This window comes from Bos taurus, chromosome 3, assembly GCF_002263795.3.
Source record: "Bos taurus isolate L1 Dominette 01449 registration number 42190680 breed Hereford chromosome 3, ARS-UCD2.0, whole genome shotgun sequence".
Classification (NCBI taxonomy): domain Eukaryota; kingdom Metazoa; phylum Chordata; class Mammalia; order Artiodactyla; family Bovidae; genus Bos; species Bos taurus.
Window position 1 is genome coordinate 103,121,658 of NC_037330.1, and position 16,527 is coordinate 103,138,184.

The 16,527-nt window shown below is 47.8% G+C and overlaps 1 protein-coding gene across 12 annotated transcripts in view; it reads right to left on the reverse strand.

Annotated features, from left to right (window-relative positions):
* The window catches only part of OR13P13 (olfactory receptor family 13 subfamily P member 13), a 217,358-nt gene that overhangs the window by 137,728 nt on the left and 63,103 nt on the right, over positions 1–16,527 (reverse strand). For 10 of the 12 annotated variants that reach the window (XR_003034092.2, XR_003034091.2, XR_009493794.1 and 7 more), the window contains one exon: positions 215–261. The gene's annotated coding sequence lies outside the window, so the exon portion shown is untranslated. Of the gene's footprint in view, positions 1–214; positions 262–792; positions 5,768–6,217; positions 6,308–16,527 lie in introns of those variants that run through there. The other 2 variants (XR_009493795.1, XM_059884638.1) reach the window with 2 other exon arrangements.

Genomic DNA, 16,527 nt, shown 5'->3' on the forward strand with positions numbered 1-16,527 from the left:
AGCTATTAAAAATTTAAAAGAATCGACAATAGAATGAGAGCAAGAAAGCAAGAGTCCTCGACCTGCCCAGCAATTCAGTTTCCCTTTAAACATCATTCTATCTGCCACTGCTAGCAACTCTGTGATGGAGGAACTACCTCTTTTTAGAGCTATTGCAGTTGTGTGACAAACCCTATCTCCAAAAGGAAAGAAGGAAACCAGCTTAGGTACCTACCTATGCCAGGCTCTTCACACATCATCTCATTTAATCCTTGAAATACCCTGTAAAGAAGAAAGTATTATTACCCAGTTTTACAGATAAAGAAACCCAGGCTCAGAGAAGCATACTATATGTCCTAAGACACACAGCTACAACATGACTAAGCAGAATTTGAACTCAGTCTGTTTGATTCCATTGCTGGTGCCCTTTCTCCAATGCCACCCTAGTGCCCAGGATCTGAGTCCTGTGTCCCAGCTGCTGAACATCTGCTCATACTCCAGCCCCCTCCCCAGCCCCAGGCTGCTGCTCTGTGACGGTTTCCAGCCCCTTCTCCCTGCACTGTACACAGAGAACAAAGACTCGTGCTGGAACCACAGCCAGCTGGCCTGAGTCCCCAGGAGAAGCAATTCCAGTGCCAGAGAAGCCCGCCTGTGCCTAAGGAAGCCCTGGGGGCCCCAGAGGAATGGAGAAAACGCCCACTCCCCACGGCAAATGGGCCAGACCAGAGACTCTATCCTGCCCACAGAGGTAACACCTGAGAGGGGTGGGGAGAGCCCAGTCCTCCCACAGGAACTCATGGCTAGAATCCTCACCTTGGAGCAGAAGTCTCCGCAGTGAGACAGCAGCGGAACAGGAACATTCTCTAGTGAGAGCAGTCAGGAGGTCTGGCCTGTGCTGGGAACCGAGACTCTGGATTTCCAAACCAGCCCAGAGGTTCATTCCCAATCCTTACCCCTTCCTGGGAGATGATCCCATCAAGTTTGGGATGGCCCACCTGGCATCCACAACCCCTTCCCGTCAATGACTGTGATCTGAGCTGGGAGAAGGGGCTTTCCCTAGGAAGGGAGATGGGCCAGAAGGAATATAGGGATGCAGAAGATGCGGGGAGGTGGGGGGGACTGAGTCACCACAATCATCTTTACCTGACAGCCAGGCCTTGAGGGCAGGGTTTTTCTGCTTGGCCCAGCCAATTGGCCCCTAGGGTAGCCTAATGGGATGAGGCCAGTGACTGCTGGGTGGAGCTGGCTCCTCTTAAAGAGAGGGAGAGTTGTACCAGACTCAGCCTGAGCTGCAGGGCCATGGTCAAGATGAGAGGTAAGGAGGGTCCCTCCTCTGAATCTGAGGGAGAGGCACCTGAGGAAGGAGGTATTGGATGCTGAAACAGGGCAGAAGAGCTAGATTGTGGAGTGGGGGGTGGCTGGGGGGAGGGTGAAATGGGTCCAAGAGGGAGTCTGGGCATAGGGCCAGGCTAGGGAAAGAGGGGTGGGTATGAGATGGGACGGGAGCTAGGTCAGGGGCTATGAGTAGGTCAAGGTGTTGAAAGTGAGTCAAGAGGATAGATACAGATCTAGAGAATGCATTTGGAGGTTGGGTCCACTCAAGGGGAAGGTCATGGGGACTGAGACAGAATGGAAATCACACAGGGAGATGGGAAAACCTGTCCCAGGTGGAGAATGGATTTCAGAGGTTGAGGTAGGCCTGGTGGGGCTGCTGGGAGGCTTGACGCTCTGTCCCACGGGGCATGGTCACTCCTCTCCTCTTTCCTGAGAAGTCGCCCCTTCAGAAGGCCCTTCTAGCATTGGGAATGGCCTGCACTGGGAACCAGCGGGGTCTCTGCTCCTCCTCAGTGGGTGGCCCCTGAAGACCCCTTCTCTTCTGAGAGCTTCAGCTGTGCTGCCAGTACAAAGACTGGACTAAGGGGATTCTCACCCGCCAAAAAACCTAGAGCGAGTGAGGGGGCACTCCATGTGCCACAGCTCCTGGCTGTTCCTTTTAGAGCAAGTGGCACCAAGGAAACCACACAGACTCTCTTCCAGGGTTTCAGACTCTTAGGGGAATATCTCTGTACATCAGAATAGTTATTTGTATAGGAGAAAACCAAGTCACTCTGGACTTATGTTATGTATTAACTATGGTTTTCAATCTTGACTGCACATTAGAAAACATAGAATGTTTTGAAGAAAATACTGTGAGGCTGGAGAAGAACAACAGGACTAGCAAGTTCCTGTGGGGCATGAGTAGTCATTGAGAAAGTGGTCATAATTCCCCTACTCCCCTTCCCCGAAGAGAACTGTGCTACACACACACACACACACACACACACACACACACACACACCCTCTCACAAATGCACACATTTCCAAAGAATACAGACACCCTCAGGCTCCCCAGTCCCACCTCATGCTCAAACACACACAGGGAATCAAACAAAGAACACAAGCAACCAAATTCTCTCTGAAACTCAAGCAAATGCATACATATCATTCTCCCTCCTCAGTGCACAGGCCAACGTGCACTATTTCTACAACATCTCTCACTTTTCTGCACAGATTCACCCACACATTTACTCGGGTACCTACACTGTTCCACAACATACTCATTTCACATAAAATCACAAACAATGCACAGTTACACAGGGCAATGACCCAGACTCGCAACCACAGCAATTTTATCATAGACAACCTCATACACACACACTCACCATCAGAAGCAGGCACATTTACCCTCCAATAGGAAGCTGCACACAACCAGGATTTTCCAATCACACCCACACACGTGAACATTCACACCCACATAACTAAAGCTAGCATAGTTCACACATCATTCATATCCCACACAACACAGACACAGACACAACCACAAACACATGTTTGCAAGCACACATTGGACAGACACTCCTGACCTTACAACCACAAATGCATGTTTGCAAGTGCACAGTGGACAGACACTCCTGACCTTACCACTCCCACTCATCCACACAGACGAGGATGACAGACACAGACAGGTAGGGCAGGGTGCACAGCCCCAGCCCCCATTCCTTTCTCTGCCCCAGGAATCCTGATCCTGGGGCTTTTCTTGGCCACTCCCAGCTGCCTTGGCTACTATGAGGACTTGGCTAAGTGTTTCCACGACCCTGAATATGAGTCTATCCTTGTCACAGCCCAGGAGGGCCTCCACACCTCCCCAGTGCCCAAGCGCATAGTGGTGGTGGGAGCTGGCATGTCAGGGCTGACCGCGGCCAAGGCCCTGCAAGATGCGGGCCATCAGGTAAGCTGGTGTGGGAGGGGCCTCAATCATTCACCTCCACTTTACTTCGTTGGGTGAAAAAAAAAAGGAGTGGGGTTACAGCCAACCTTTAGACAACTGAGCATAACCCACTGGGGCTCTTAGCCCCTAGTTATTGTTCCTCAAAAAACTGCATCCCCTGAGACTTAACTGCAACTTGTGTTCTTTTGGAAATAAAAGTAGAGAAGGGCTATGCTAGCCAGAAAGGGCCAAGAGGTGTTCTGACCCCTGCAACCCTGGAGCCCTTCTGCATCACCTACATTACTCAGGTCCCTCTGGGAGAAAACCCCACTCTGCCCAGTTTGGTTATCCTGCACATTCAGGGACCTACCAGTGGGAATTCTAGAATAGAACCTGTGGCCAGGCCAGGTGGGAAAAGGGAGTAGATGACTCTGGGAGTGACAGCAGCCTCCCTGGATACTAGGTAACCATCCTGGAAGCCAGCAACCACGTCGGGGGTCGAGTGATGACATTCAGGAACGAGAAGGAGGGCTGGTACTATGAACTGGGGCCCATGCGAATCCCAAAGTCCCACAGGTAAGTCTCAGGACAGGGATGGAGCAAAAGGCAAGGAGGAAGAATTAAGAGGAGTAGAGGATGGGCTGCTGCCACTGTGTCAGATCCCTTTCAGACTCACTGTCTCATGCGATTCAATCCTGCAAGTCTGGTCCCCCAGCTGACAGAGATGATCAAGGCTCGGAGCTTAGGGTGATACAGAAAGTGGAAGATCCCAAACTAATAATGACCATTTGTTGTCCGACTCTTTTATGACCCTGTGGGCTATAACCTGCCAGATTCCTCTGTCCATGGGATTCTCCAGGCAAGAATACTGGAGGGGATAGCCATTCCCTTGTCCAGGGAATCTTCCCAATCCCAGGGATCCAACCCAGGTCTCTTGCATTGCAGGCAGATTCTTTACAGTCTGAGCCACCAGGGAGGCCAGATACTATTTTAAGCTATAAAATAAATAATAATAATAGTAGCTGTCATTCGCGGACACCTACTATGTGCGTGGCCCTGTGCTAAGTACTATATGTGCATTATTTCATTTGACTCTCACAACCCTACAATGTAATACTCTTATTTTTCCTATTTACAAATCAAGAAATTGGGCTCAGAGATATTAAGTGACTGACTTAAGGTTCTCCTAGGAGGAAGTGACAAAGCTCCTCAAAATCAAGGGAGTACCTGGCACCAAAGTATATGCTCAATTTCTAAATCAGAATCTGGAAGACAACCTGGCCCCCAGTTCTGGGGCTTGTAAGACAAAAAGATCCTTTGCCTGGTGCCCCACCACATGCCTCATTTTTTGCCTTAAGTGGAAACTAAACCCAAGATTTCCCTACAAACACTATCCTAAACCAAACCAAAAATTAACAGTAGCAGCCCAAAGTAGGAGTCTTTAGATATGGCCTCAAACTTACTTAGGGCTTCTCTGGTGGCTCAGATGGTAAAGAATATGCCTGCAAGGCAGGAGAACCTGGGTCGGGACAATCCCCAAGAATACCTTCTCCAGTATTCTTGCCTGAAGAATTTCATGGGCAGAGGAGCCTGGTGGGCTACAGTCCAAGGTGTTGCAAAGAGTCGGACACAACTGAGCGACTAACACTTTCACTTTTAAAGCTTACTTAGAAATGGAATTTTAAATTCTGCTTGAAACAAGATGTCTTGGGCTCTGTAGTTGAGCTCTATATGCTGGGATTTCCTTAAGGGCCTTCTTTCAGTCATGGGGAAAACCTACTCCCTGTCTCCCTCAGTGCAAAAATAGGAGAAAAAGAACCAATGCAGCAGTAAGAGAAGGCAAGGTTAGAGATGAGGCGGCAGTCGGTCTGGGCTCCTTGGGCACACGAAGAAACTGGTTTTCCTGGAAACAGTTTCTACTGTGAGGTAAGCAGGAAAGAGGTGTCACATGGATGAGGGCCATGTTGAGCCTGTGTCTGTTCCAGGTTGGTCCACACCTATGTCAGGAAGCTGGGCCTGAAGCTAAACAAGTTCCTCCAGTACCATGACAACACCTGGTTCCTCATCAACAGAAAACGCTACCGCGCCGGGGAGGTTAAGGCCAACCCAGAGCTTCTAGGCTATTCCATGAATCCAAGAGAAAAGGGCAAGAATGCTATAAATCTCTTCTACCAGTCCATTGGCAAGGTGACTCCTGCCTCCTCCCTCTCCCCACCTCCCCCCGCTGCCACCCCAGGGTCAGGAAAAAACAGGTCTGGCCAAAAGTCACCTTGCAAGTTAGGTGACCATCCATCAGGCCACCTTACTCCTACCTGATACTCTTATCATTGGTCTATTTTCCTTTTAACACCCCCTAAGAACGTTGCCACCCGAGCCCTAGTGCCCAGCTCCATCTCTTCTGTCCCGTGTGGACTAATCATCCATTCCTTGGTTAAGCAGTAGAAGGAAGGGGAATCAGCCGGTAATCCAATCCTTGGTAATGAATCAGTCTTCCTGGATTGAAGTAAATGTCTTCACCTTTAAATTAAATGAAGGAGATATCTGGGGGGAAAGAGAAAATTTAGGAGGTGGAAACTCCCTCCCCCTTTTCCTTCCATCTACTTCCTCTTAGTCCCCACCCTCTTCACAGAATCATCCAGAGAACCCAGAAGTCCCGCCTCTGGCTCTGTGACTTTCAAGTTGCTACCCCTTGCTCTTCTCTACAGCTCAAAAGCCTGAAAGAATTAAACTGCAGCCACCTGATGTCCTTTTATGATTCTTACTCCACCAAGGTGAGTGAGGCAAAGTCCCAAGATAGGGATGAAAGGGGGTCTGTGCTCAACCTAGACCCCTGGGATTGTCCCCTCCCACCAGGACCTTCTCCCAGTGCCCAAGGCTTCACCTCCCTGGAGTCCCCTCACCCCTGCTTCAACCTTGCCTACCCCAGGCCCCTACTGAGGCCCTTCCTACATACTGTGTCCTCTATCTGATGCTTCCATCCAGCAGGCTTACCTGCTGAAGGAAGGGATGCTGAGCCAAAGAGGAGTAAAGATGATCAGGGATGTGATGAATGAGGATGCTGGATACTACAAGTCCCTTCTGGAGTCCCTTCGGATGGACATGATCTTCACAAGTAATGAGTAAGGCTGATCTGGACCAGACCTTGAGTCTGCCCCTTTCTCAAACACGCAGAACAGAGAAAGGGGACTTTGATTACTGAGTAGTTCCTATGTGCCAGGTGCTATGCTAAGCATTTTCCAAGGATGATCACATTTAATGCTATGATCACTTGGAAGGTAGGGCACTATAATTCAGAGTCATGTTACCAGTGAGGAGGCTGAGGCTCAGAGAAGTCATGCAACTCAGATTCACACAAGCTGGGCAAGGGCTGGAACACGTAGGTCTGCAGGATGCCTCCTGGGATGCAGAATTGCATGGTGGCTGAAGCCATGGGTTTTTCTGCTAGATTGCACATGTCATTGGGAGAAAGTCCCTTTTTTCTGGGTGTTCATTTTCCAGACTATAAAAGTAAGCAATGAACCCTCCCTCACAGAGGCTAGTTAAGGTGAGATGTGTGAAGTGCACAGACTTCCCCGGTTGCTCAATGGTAAAGAATCTGCCTGCAATGCAAGAGACCCAAGAAACAGAGGTTCCATCTTTGGGTGCGGAAGATCCCCTGGAGAAGGAAGTGGCACCCCACTCCAGTATTCTTGCCTGGAGAATTCCACGGACAGAGGAAACTGGTATGCTACAGTCCGTGGGGTAACAAAAGAGTCAGACACGACTGAGCACGCATGAAGTATCCACCACATACTGCAGGAGGCCCGTTTCCTCCCTTTTTGGACTGGGATCGCTGCTGGCAACTCAGCAGACTGACTTTGTGCCTCCCACACTCCCCTCCTCCTCCTTCCCTCTCTTCACCACTACAGCTTTTCCGAGATCACCGGTGGCTTTGACCAGCTTCCCAAAGCCCTTAACGCCAGCCTGAAGCCTGGCACCATCCGTCTGGGCTCCAAAGTGGAGAAGGTAGTAAGAGATGGGCCTGAGGTTCGGATTTCCTACCGGATGGGAGAAACCAACTCTCCCCTGCACACCCTCACCGCAGACTTTGTCATCATCTCCGCCTCAGCCAAGGCGACGCATCTCATCACCTTTGAGCCCCCGCTCTCCCAAGACAAGATGGACGCGCTCCGTTCAGTGCATTATACCAGCGCCACCAAGGTGGTTCTGGCATGCAACGAGTCCTTCTGGGAGCGGGACGGCATCCAGGGCGGGGTCTCCATTACCGACCTGCCCTCCCGCTACATCTACTACCCCAGCCACCGCCTCCCCAGCGGCAAGGGCGTCCTGCTGGCCTCCTACACCGTGGACAAAGACTCCCTCTTCTTCATATCCATGCAGCGGGACCAGGTGGTGGATATCGTCCTGAGGGACCTGGCGGCGGTGCACCAGATTCCCAAGGAGGAGCTGCGGCGCATGTGCCCTTCTTCTGTGGTCAAGCGCTGGTCTCTGGACCCTCTCTTCATGGGCGCCTTTACTGAGTTCACACCCTATCAGTTTGTGGACTATTCACAGCAACTTTTCCAGCCAGAGGGCCGTATCCACTTTGCTGGCGAGCACACCTGCCTGCCCCACGCCTGGATAGACACAGCTATCAAGTCCGGCCTCCAGGTAGCCAAGAACATCCAGGCTGCCGTGGACAAAGAGATCACCGAGAGATAGAACCCTTCACCAACAGTCACAATCATTTCTAACCCTAAGAGAAATCCCTGAGGGAATCTGGCAGGAAGCAGCCTGTGAGGTGGAAGTTGGAGGCAGAGACCCTGGCGAGACTTCAGTGTTAGTTTCCCTGGCCCACAAACAGGATGCTCCAAATACCAGACAAAGACCCCAGCTGGCAAATTCATCCCCTTTCCTGCTTCTCTCTCCTGCAAGCCCTTGAGAAGGGTCAGCAGAGTCAGGGTATTTGGAGGGATAGGGGAAAAAAATCAAGGATGGAGGTACTAGAATCAGACCTTAGCTTGCATAATAGTAACAGGCAAAAGAGAAAGATTTCAACAACTCCCAAATTTCTGACATCTACAATTAGAAGCCCCTAAAGGAACAGACAAACTCAAACCACAGCACTGTTAAAACACAGATTAGCCACATGAACCCACAGTGCAGCAAACCCCATCATTGAGTGCCTGAGCCAGGGGCCCCACATCTTAGTTCAGCTGGAGTCAGGGTGGATGGGAGATAACAGTTCTTTTTTGCTCTTTTTTGAGCCCGCAAAACAGGACCTGGCTTCCTAGGCATCTCCTGGCCCATGGACTTTTTATCTCCGCCCTTATCTCCTCATCACCAATTAGAACTCACCTCCCTGCCTCTGCCTGTCCAGTCCACACATCCGCCTAGGAGGATACCAAGTACATTCTAGATGTTCCCTCCACACTCTGTTCCTCATTAACATCTGCCCTGTCCTTCCAGGCCTAGCTGAAAGTGTTCCCTCTCCCCAAATCCTTTCTTAATGACCAAACTTAGACCCCCAAGGACCTCTTTCCTTTGAGCTACAACCTTTTCTACCTAGAGTCCTAAACATCTGGACTGTGGATCTTCTGGTACTATTACCTCTTATTTATCCAAGTAGACAGAAGTAAATAAAGTGGTAAACCCTCTCATTAGACAGCTTTCCTACCAGGAGGACTCAAGATCAGCATGATGTCCTGAAAATGGCATATTTATAGGAAGAAGGGATAGAGGGAGGAGACATTTTCTTACTGCATTTGGTCCATTGTTAAAACCCCAGCCTACTTAATTTGGGTTTTCTATGTACCTCTGTATCAGTCAGGGCTTTTTCCAATTCAGGTGCTGGAAATCAAACCCAAACTACCTTAGGGAAAAGGCAGTGTTTTGGCTCGCATATCTGAAAAGTCCAGGATGAAGCTTACTTCACCAAGACTAATTGTGTTCAGGAACTGATAAGTCATCACTAAGCTTCTCTCTTCCCACCTCTTGATTCTGCTTTCCTAAGTTAGTGTCCATATTGAGTTGAATGATGGTCCCCAAAATTCATATCTACCCAAAACCTGTGAAGGTGATTTTATTTGGAAATAGTCTTTGCAGATGTAATCAAGTTAAGATGAGGCCATATTGGATTTGTATGGTCCCTAATCCAGTAACTGGTGTCCTGATAGAAGGGAAATTGAACACAAACATACACAGAGGGAAGACAGCCATGTGAAGATGGAGGCAGATTGGAGTGATGCATCTACAAGCCAAGGAATGCCAAGGATTGCAGAAACCTCCAAAAACTAGGAGGAGGCATGTAACAGACTCTGCCTCAGAGCTCTCTGAAAGAACCAACCTTGTGACACTGGTCTTGAACTTCTATTCTCCAGTGCTGTGAGAAAATAAATTTCTGCTGTTTTAATCCACCTAATTTTATGGTAATTTGTTTCAGCAGCCCTAGGAATCTAATACAGCTTACTTCATTCTTCTGGCAAGAAAGACAGTCAGAAGCAACTCCAAGATTATATCTTCATAGGTTTCCATTCAAGGGGAAAGAAAGGGCTTCTTTCTCCCAGGTTGTTTTAGTTGCTAAGTCGTGTCCAGCTCTTTGCGACCCCATGGACTGTAGCCCATCAAGTTCCTCTGTCCAAGGGATTTCTCAGGCAGGAATACTGGAGTTGATTGCCATTTCCTTCTCCAGGGAATCTTCTTGACCCAGGGGTTGAACTCACGTCTCTGGCTTGGCAGGAGGATTCTTTATCACTGAGCCACCTGGGAAGCCAGAGCATTCATTTATATTTTCATCCTGTCCATCCATGCTTAGTTGGGCCCACCTCTCAACCTAGAAAGTAGATCTTGTGATCAGCAGCCAGTGAAAGGGAAGAATGGGACAATCTTCTAAGAATTATAGGCTGGACAGACAAATAAAGCAGATGGATATAACTCTAGGCTGGGCTAGGGAATACAGCTGAGCCATTCCAGGCCTGAATTAAATCAGCTCCCTTGGAGTTTCCAGTGCAAGATGATTCACCACCAACAGTCATGATGCACATGGTGAACTCCCTAGAACCTGTCTACACCAAGGGAGGAGTCACTTTCCAAACTGTCTTCTGGGCTGTTTATCTTTAATAACCCCATTAGTATCATGACAAAGGCCATACCTTCTTGAGGCTCTTAGAAAAAAGGAGGAATCCTGACCCAGTGAAGTCCAGGCAGAGAAAGAAGAAGAAGGTGGGACTCGGGGAGAGCAAGGTCCCTGGGGAAGAGCTCACCATAAACCCCCTCGGCCCTGAAGAAACAAATCAGGGAAGAGCAGAGGCAAGAACAAGGAAGCAAAGGGCTCTTTGCTGGCCTCTGCCCATCGGAGATAAAATTGAGGCCCCAGGGGCATGGAAATCAGCTGTGCAAAGAGGATTAAGTAGCGGGAGAGGAGAATGGAGGATGGAACCACAGACCCAATCTGTAGTTTGGAGGGAAATGACTCCCAGCATTTGGGTGGGAGTATTAGGCAGAAGATAAAAATGTTCAGAGATAGTTTTTTGTTGTAGAACTGCCACATGAGGTTCTCAGTGACAAAAATCTGAAATCAAATCTGAGTGATTTAAGTTGAAAAGGAATTTGAGGAAGACTGTCAAGAGGCTCACAACACTAACAGGAGCATAAGTGGGTAGATGCCAAAGGAGACCTGTGACCTGAGCCATAGCCGAGCTCCTGCCACAGGGGCAGCCCCATAGACGGCACTGTGGCCAGGGAATGCTGCTTTGGCCATTGGACCACCACCATGCTCTCGTCTACTGCTGCTAGAGCTATCTCTGTCTAATGCTTTTTCATTTCCTCCAGACTCAAAATCATGGATGGGAGCATCCTAGCTGAGCCTAGGTCAGCACCCACTCGCTGGCTTCAGGGTCAGGGAAAGCAAGTAACCAGTAATACTCTAGCTTTTGGAGTGGGAAGTGAGGTATTGTCTTTCATCAGATCTTACTGTGGTGGGTTCTCCAGGCACAGGAAGCAACCAAAAGGCAAAGTCAAGGTAAGCCCCTAAGGGAAGGACAGGGCACAGACCAACTCTGCCACGTGAGCCACTGAACCTCTCTGAGTCTCACTTCCTCAGCTGATCAATTAGGATAATATCCCAGCATATCGTGGCTGAAGGGATTAGAGATCATGTACTTGGAGGTACCTGGAGATTTGTGTGTGCATAGAGCATGCATGAGGCCTTTGCCTCCAGTGCACTGAGAGAGGAATTATTCCCAGGTTAAGGGTGAGGACACAAAGCTTAGTGGGATAGAGTGACTCGCTGAAGATTCTACAGCCGGGTGTTGGAAGAGAATTCACAGCCAGGACTGCCTGACTCAGAAGTCTAGCTCTTGCCACAGCACAATGCTGCTAGTCTTGGAGACAGAAATTGTTAGTGCATGTTGGGAAGCATAGTACAAAATAGCCGTAAAAGGAGAAAGTCCTTGGGAAAATGGCGAAGGGCCAGAAGTACCCGGCTTTGTACTGCGGACAGAAAAACATGTCCTGCCTTTGGTTATGCTCAGCGCCAAGATTTAATAATAAATAGGGATATTACTTGAGAAAATGGGTTGTGGGATAAGCACATGAGTCACTTAGAGCCCGCTGTCCTTGAAATGTTTTTACTGATTATGTGTTAACCCCGTATGTGCTCTGCTGGCCGTATACTTTAAGCTCTTTGTTCCTGCTTCTATAAAAAGGCTTGACTGCAGAAATAAACTTGTCAGTCCTTGCAAGAGACTGTCCAAGTGTCATTCTTTCAGGTTTGTCGCTTCCAAGTCCCAGGGAGAAAATCCCCAACAGTGCAAGTTCCTGTGCCCAACACACAATGAGGCCAAACTGAAACATCGAAGTTTGGAGCAGAGAAAGGTTTATTGCAGGGCCATGCAAACAGATGGGGGCTCATGCTCTAAAAAGCCCTGAACTCTCCAAAGGGTTTCAACAAAATATTTTTTAAAGCCACATGCGGGGCAGAGCACAGGGCCAGTTGGGTTGCCAGGTCTGTGATCAGCTTGTGCACAGTTCTCTGATTGGGTGATGGTGAGGTAACACGGTGGTGTTACAGGGGTTAACATTAACAGTCCTTAGGCTTCAGGAGGCCTGGGGCTATATGCTCATGGTCATCAAGTGGTTAATATCTTCCATTTGGTCGGGGGCTGGGGGCTCGTATCTGTAAAGCAACTCAGGAAATGTGCATCAAATACTGTTATTTAGGTACTTCAGGGGCTTTCCTGGTGGCTCAAACAGTAAAGAAACTGCCTGCACTGTGGGAGACCCGGGTCCAATCCCTGGGTCAGAAAGATCCCCTGGAGAAGGCCATGGCAACCCACTCCAACATTCTTGCCTGGAGAATTCCGTGGACAGAGGAAACTGGTGGGCTACAGTCCATGTGGTCACAAAGAGTCGGACACAACTGAGCAACTAACACTCACTTTTTTTGTTTTTTTCAGGTACTTCAGAGGGAAGCTAAAGCAGAGAATATGAGGGAAAGGCCTGTCCTAGGAAGGCTCCATGGGTTCTACTTGGTTACAAAATGACTGGCCTGAAAGAGATGGGGCAAAATTCAGACCAAGAAGACACTGAGGCAGGCAAGGTGGTAGGAGCCTATGAGGGAAGAGATGAGCATAGGCTAGAATATTATCTCTACAAAGCTATGCTCCCTCATTTCCTTTCTACATGCTTTCTTGAGGGGAGAAAGAAAAGAGTGGAGTAGTGACTCTTAAAACCTTAAAACAGCCTCACTCCAGATCTCTACTACAAATTTCAGTGAGTAACGTTTTTAATTTCTGCATCAAAACCTGGGAACACTCATAGAAGGGTGAGTGCATAGAACAGCTATATGTAACATATGCCTTAACCAAAGCAACGGTTGAGAATGGCTCCAGTAACTCTCAAGAGGTAAAAACATGCCACATTCTACCCCAGAATGTACCACCCACACAAGCCACATGGAGGTCTAACTCTGGGAATCCCAAGCTGAAGCTTTACTCTGTGAGTATGCGGAGTCAAGTAAAGTCTCCCTTGGAATCCCAGGGCATGACATCTTCTCTTCCTGCCACCAGAGATCTTCTTAGAACCCAGGGAGTACATCAAGGGCCAGGTGCCAGAACTGTAGATTAAGAAGCAAGTTAGAACTTGGAATTGGGCCCCTTCAGATGCCAAGAATCTGTTAACAGGCCTCAGGGGAAAGGATGAGGAATGAGAGGTGGAGGAGAAGGAAGGGGACCCGGTCAGGAACAAAAACTCAGTACCTTTCCACCCTCCTTTACCAAACATTTTATATTCATCATCGATTGTTCGTCTTCCTGCTTGACAGAGAAGGAATTGAGGCTGTGCAAGTGAGAACAATGCAGCATGCAAGTGTAAGCACCTGGACTAGTTGGTCACAATAACAGCCATCATTGTTGAGGCTTACTTCTAACTGAATCCCCGCCCAATGCCCCACAAAAACCAAGCTCTATGAAACAGGCACAACTATCACCTCCATTTTACAAATGAAGGAACTGAGAAGTAGAAAGCTTAGTTTGTTTAGCTTTTATTTGGCTGCACCAGGTCTTAGTTGCGGCTCGTGGACTCTTCATTGCTGCATGTGGGACCTTCTTTGCAGCATGCAGAATCCTAGCTCCTTGGCCTGATCTAGGATTGAACCAGGGCCGCCTTGTACTGGGAACACAAAATCTTAACCAACAGACCACCAGGGAGGTCCTAGAAAGCTTGTTTTGCTCTAAGTTGCATAAACAGGATTCTACATCTGACGCCCTGCGTGTATTCAAAAGTTTAAATTTTTAGTTTCACATGTAAATTACAGAATTATGGATAGAGGTTTGTGAATTGTACAGGAGGCAGTGATCAAGATCATTCCCGAGAAAAAGAAATGCAAAAAGACAAAATGGTTGTCTGAGGGGGGCTTACAAATAGCTGAGAAAAGAAGAGAAGCTAAAGGCAAAGGAGAAAAGGAAACATATACCCATTTGAATGCAGAGTTCCAAAGAATAGCAAGGAGAGAGAGGAAATTTTTTCTCAGTGATCAGTGCAAAGAAATAGAGGAAAACAATAGAATGGGAAAGACTAGAGATCTCTTTAAGAAAAGTAGAAATAACAAGGGAATTTCATGAAAAGATGGGTACAATAAAGGTAAGAAATGGTAAGGACCTAACAGAAGCAGAAGATATTAAGAAGAGGTGGCAAGAATCCACAGAAGAACTGTACAAAAAAGATCTTCATGACCCAGTAGCCATGATGATGTAATCACTCACCTAGAGCCAGACATCCTGGAATGTGAAGTCAAGTGGGCCTTAGGAAGCATCCCTACAAACAAAGCTAGTGGAGGTGATGGAATTCCAGTTGAGCTATTTCAAACCCTGAAAATGATGCTGTGAAAGTGCTGCACTCAATATGCCAGCAAATTTGGAAAACTCAGTAGTGGCCACAGGACTGGAAAAGGTTAGTTTTCATTCCAATCCCAAAGAAAAGCAATGCCAAAGAATGTTCAAACTACTGCACAATTGCACTCACCTCACATGCTAGTAAAATAATGCTCAAAATTCTCCAAGCCAGGCTTCAACAGTACGTGAACCATGAACTTCCAGATGTTCAAGCTGGATTTAGAAAAGGCAGAGGAACCAGAGATCAAATTGCCAACATCTGCTGGATCATGGAAAAAGCAAGAGTTCCAAAAAAACATCTATTTCTGCTTTATTGACTATGCCAAAGCCTTTGACTGTGTGGACCACAATAAACTGTGGAAAATTCTGAAAGATGGGACTACCAGACCACCTGACCTGCCTCTTGAGAAATCAGTATACAGGTCAGGAAGCAACAGTAAGAACTGGACGTGAAACAACAGACTGGTTCCAAATAGGAAAAGAAGTCCATCAAGGCTGTATATTGTCACTTTGCTTATTTAACTTATATGCAGATTACATCATGCAAAATGCCAGGCTGGATGAAGCACAAGATGGAATCAAGATTGTCGAAAGAAACATCAGTAACCTCAGATATGCAGATGACACCACTCTTATGGCAGAAAGCAAAGAAGAACTGAAGAGCCTCTTGATGAAAGTGAAAAAGCTAGCTTAAAACTCAACATTCAAAAAACTAAGATCATGGCATCTGGTCCCATCACTTCATGGCAAATACATGGGAAAACAGTGGAAACAGATTTTATTTTCTTGGGCTCCAAAATGACTGCAGATGGTGACTTCAGCCATGAAATTAAAAGACGCTTGCTCCTTGGAAGAAAAGCTATGATCAACCTAGACAGCATATTAAAGAGCAGAGACGTTACTTTGCCACCAAATGTCCGTCTAATCAAAGCTATGGTGTTCCCAGTAGCCATGTATGGATGTGAGAGTTGGACTATAAAGAAAGCAGAGTGCCAAAGAATTGATGCTTTTGAACTGTGGTGTTGGAGAAGACTCTTGAGAATGCCTTGAACTGCAAGGAGATCAAACCAGTCCATCCTAAAGGAAATCAGTCCTGAATACTCGTTGGAACGACTGATGCTGAAGCTGACACTCCAATACTATGGCCACCTACTGCGAAGAACTTACTTATTGGAAAAGACCCTGATGCTGGGAAAGATTGAAGGTGGGAGGAGAAGACGACAACAGAGGATGAGATGGTTGGATGACATCACAGACTCGATGGACATGAGTTTGAGCAAGCTCTGGGAGTTGGTGATGGACAGGGATGCCTGGTGTGCTGCAGTCCATGGAGTCGCAAAGTGTCAGACAAGACTGAGGGACTGAACTGAACTGAACTGTAAATTACATAAAAATATCTCCCAGATTCCTTGCAGTAAAAGTGAGCTAGTCCAAACCAGAACCAGACCTAGTTGCCATTCCCTTCTCCAGTGGATCTTCCTGACCCAGGGATCGAAACCAAGTCTCCTATGACTCCTGCATTGCAGGTGGATTCTTTACTGTTGAGCCACTGGGGAAGCCCATTATTATTTTTAAACTACTTAAACCAAAGAATCAGAATGCTGCTTCTTCCTTGAGCCTCTATTTGTCTGAAGGGCTTCCATTCAATACCAAGGATGTGACCCTATCTTTTCAAGGTTAGAAAAGAAAGAAATAAAATTTCTGGTGATGCTTGACGGAGATGTAAGTTAAACTTCAGGAAACACTTTCAACTATGCTCCGGGGAAGGTTGGGAAATTGCTTTCTCTGGAAATGTTCCCATCCTGGAGCCCTGTGAGCAGGGGGGTGGAGGAGTGAGAATCAGCCACTGTGCTCCAGGCTGTTGTGCACCAGGCAGGTATTGGAACTGAAGCTTCCCAGTCTTAGCCAGTGCAATAGAAATGCTGATTCCTC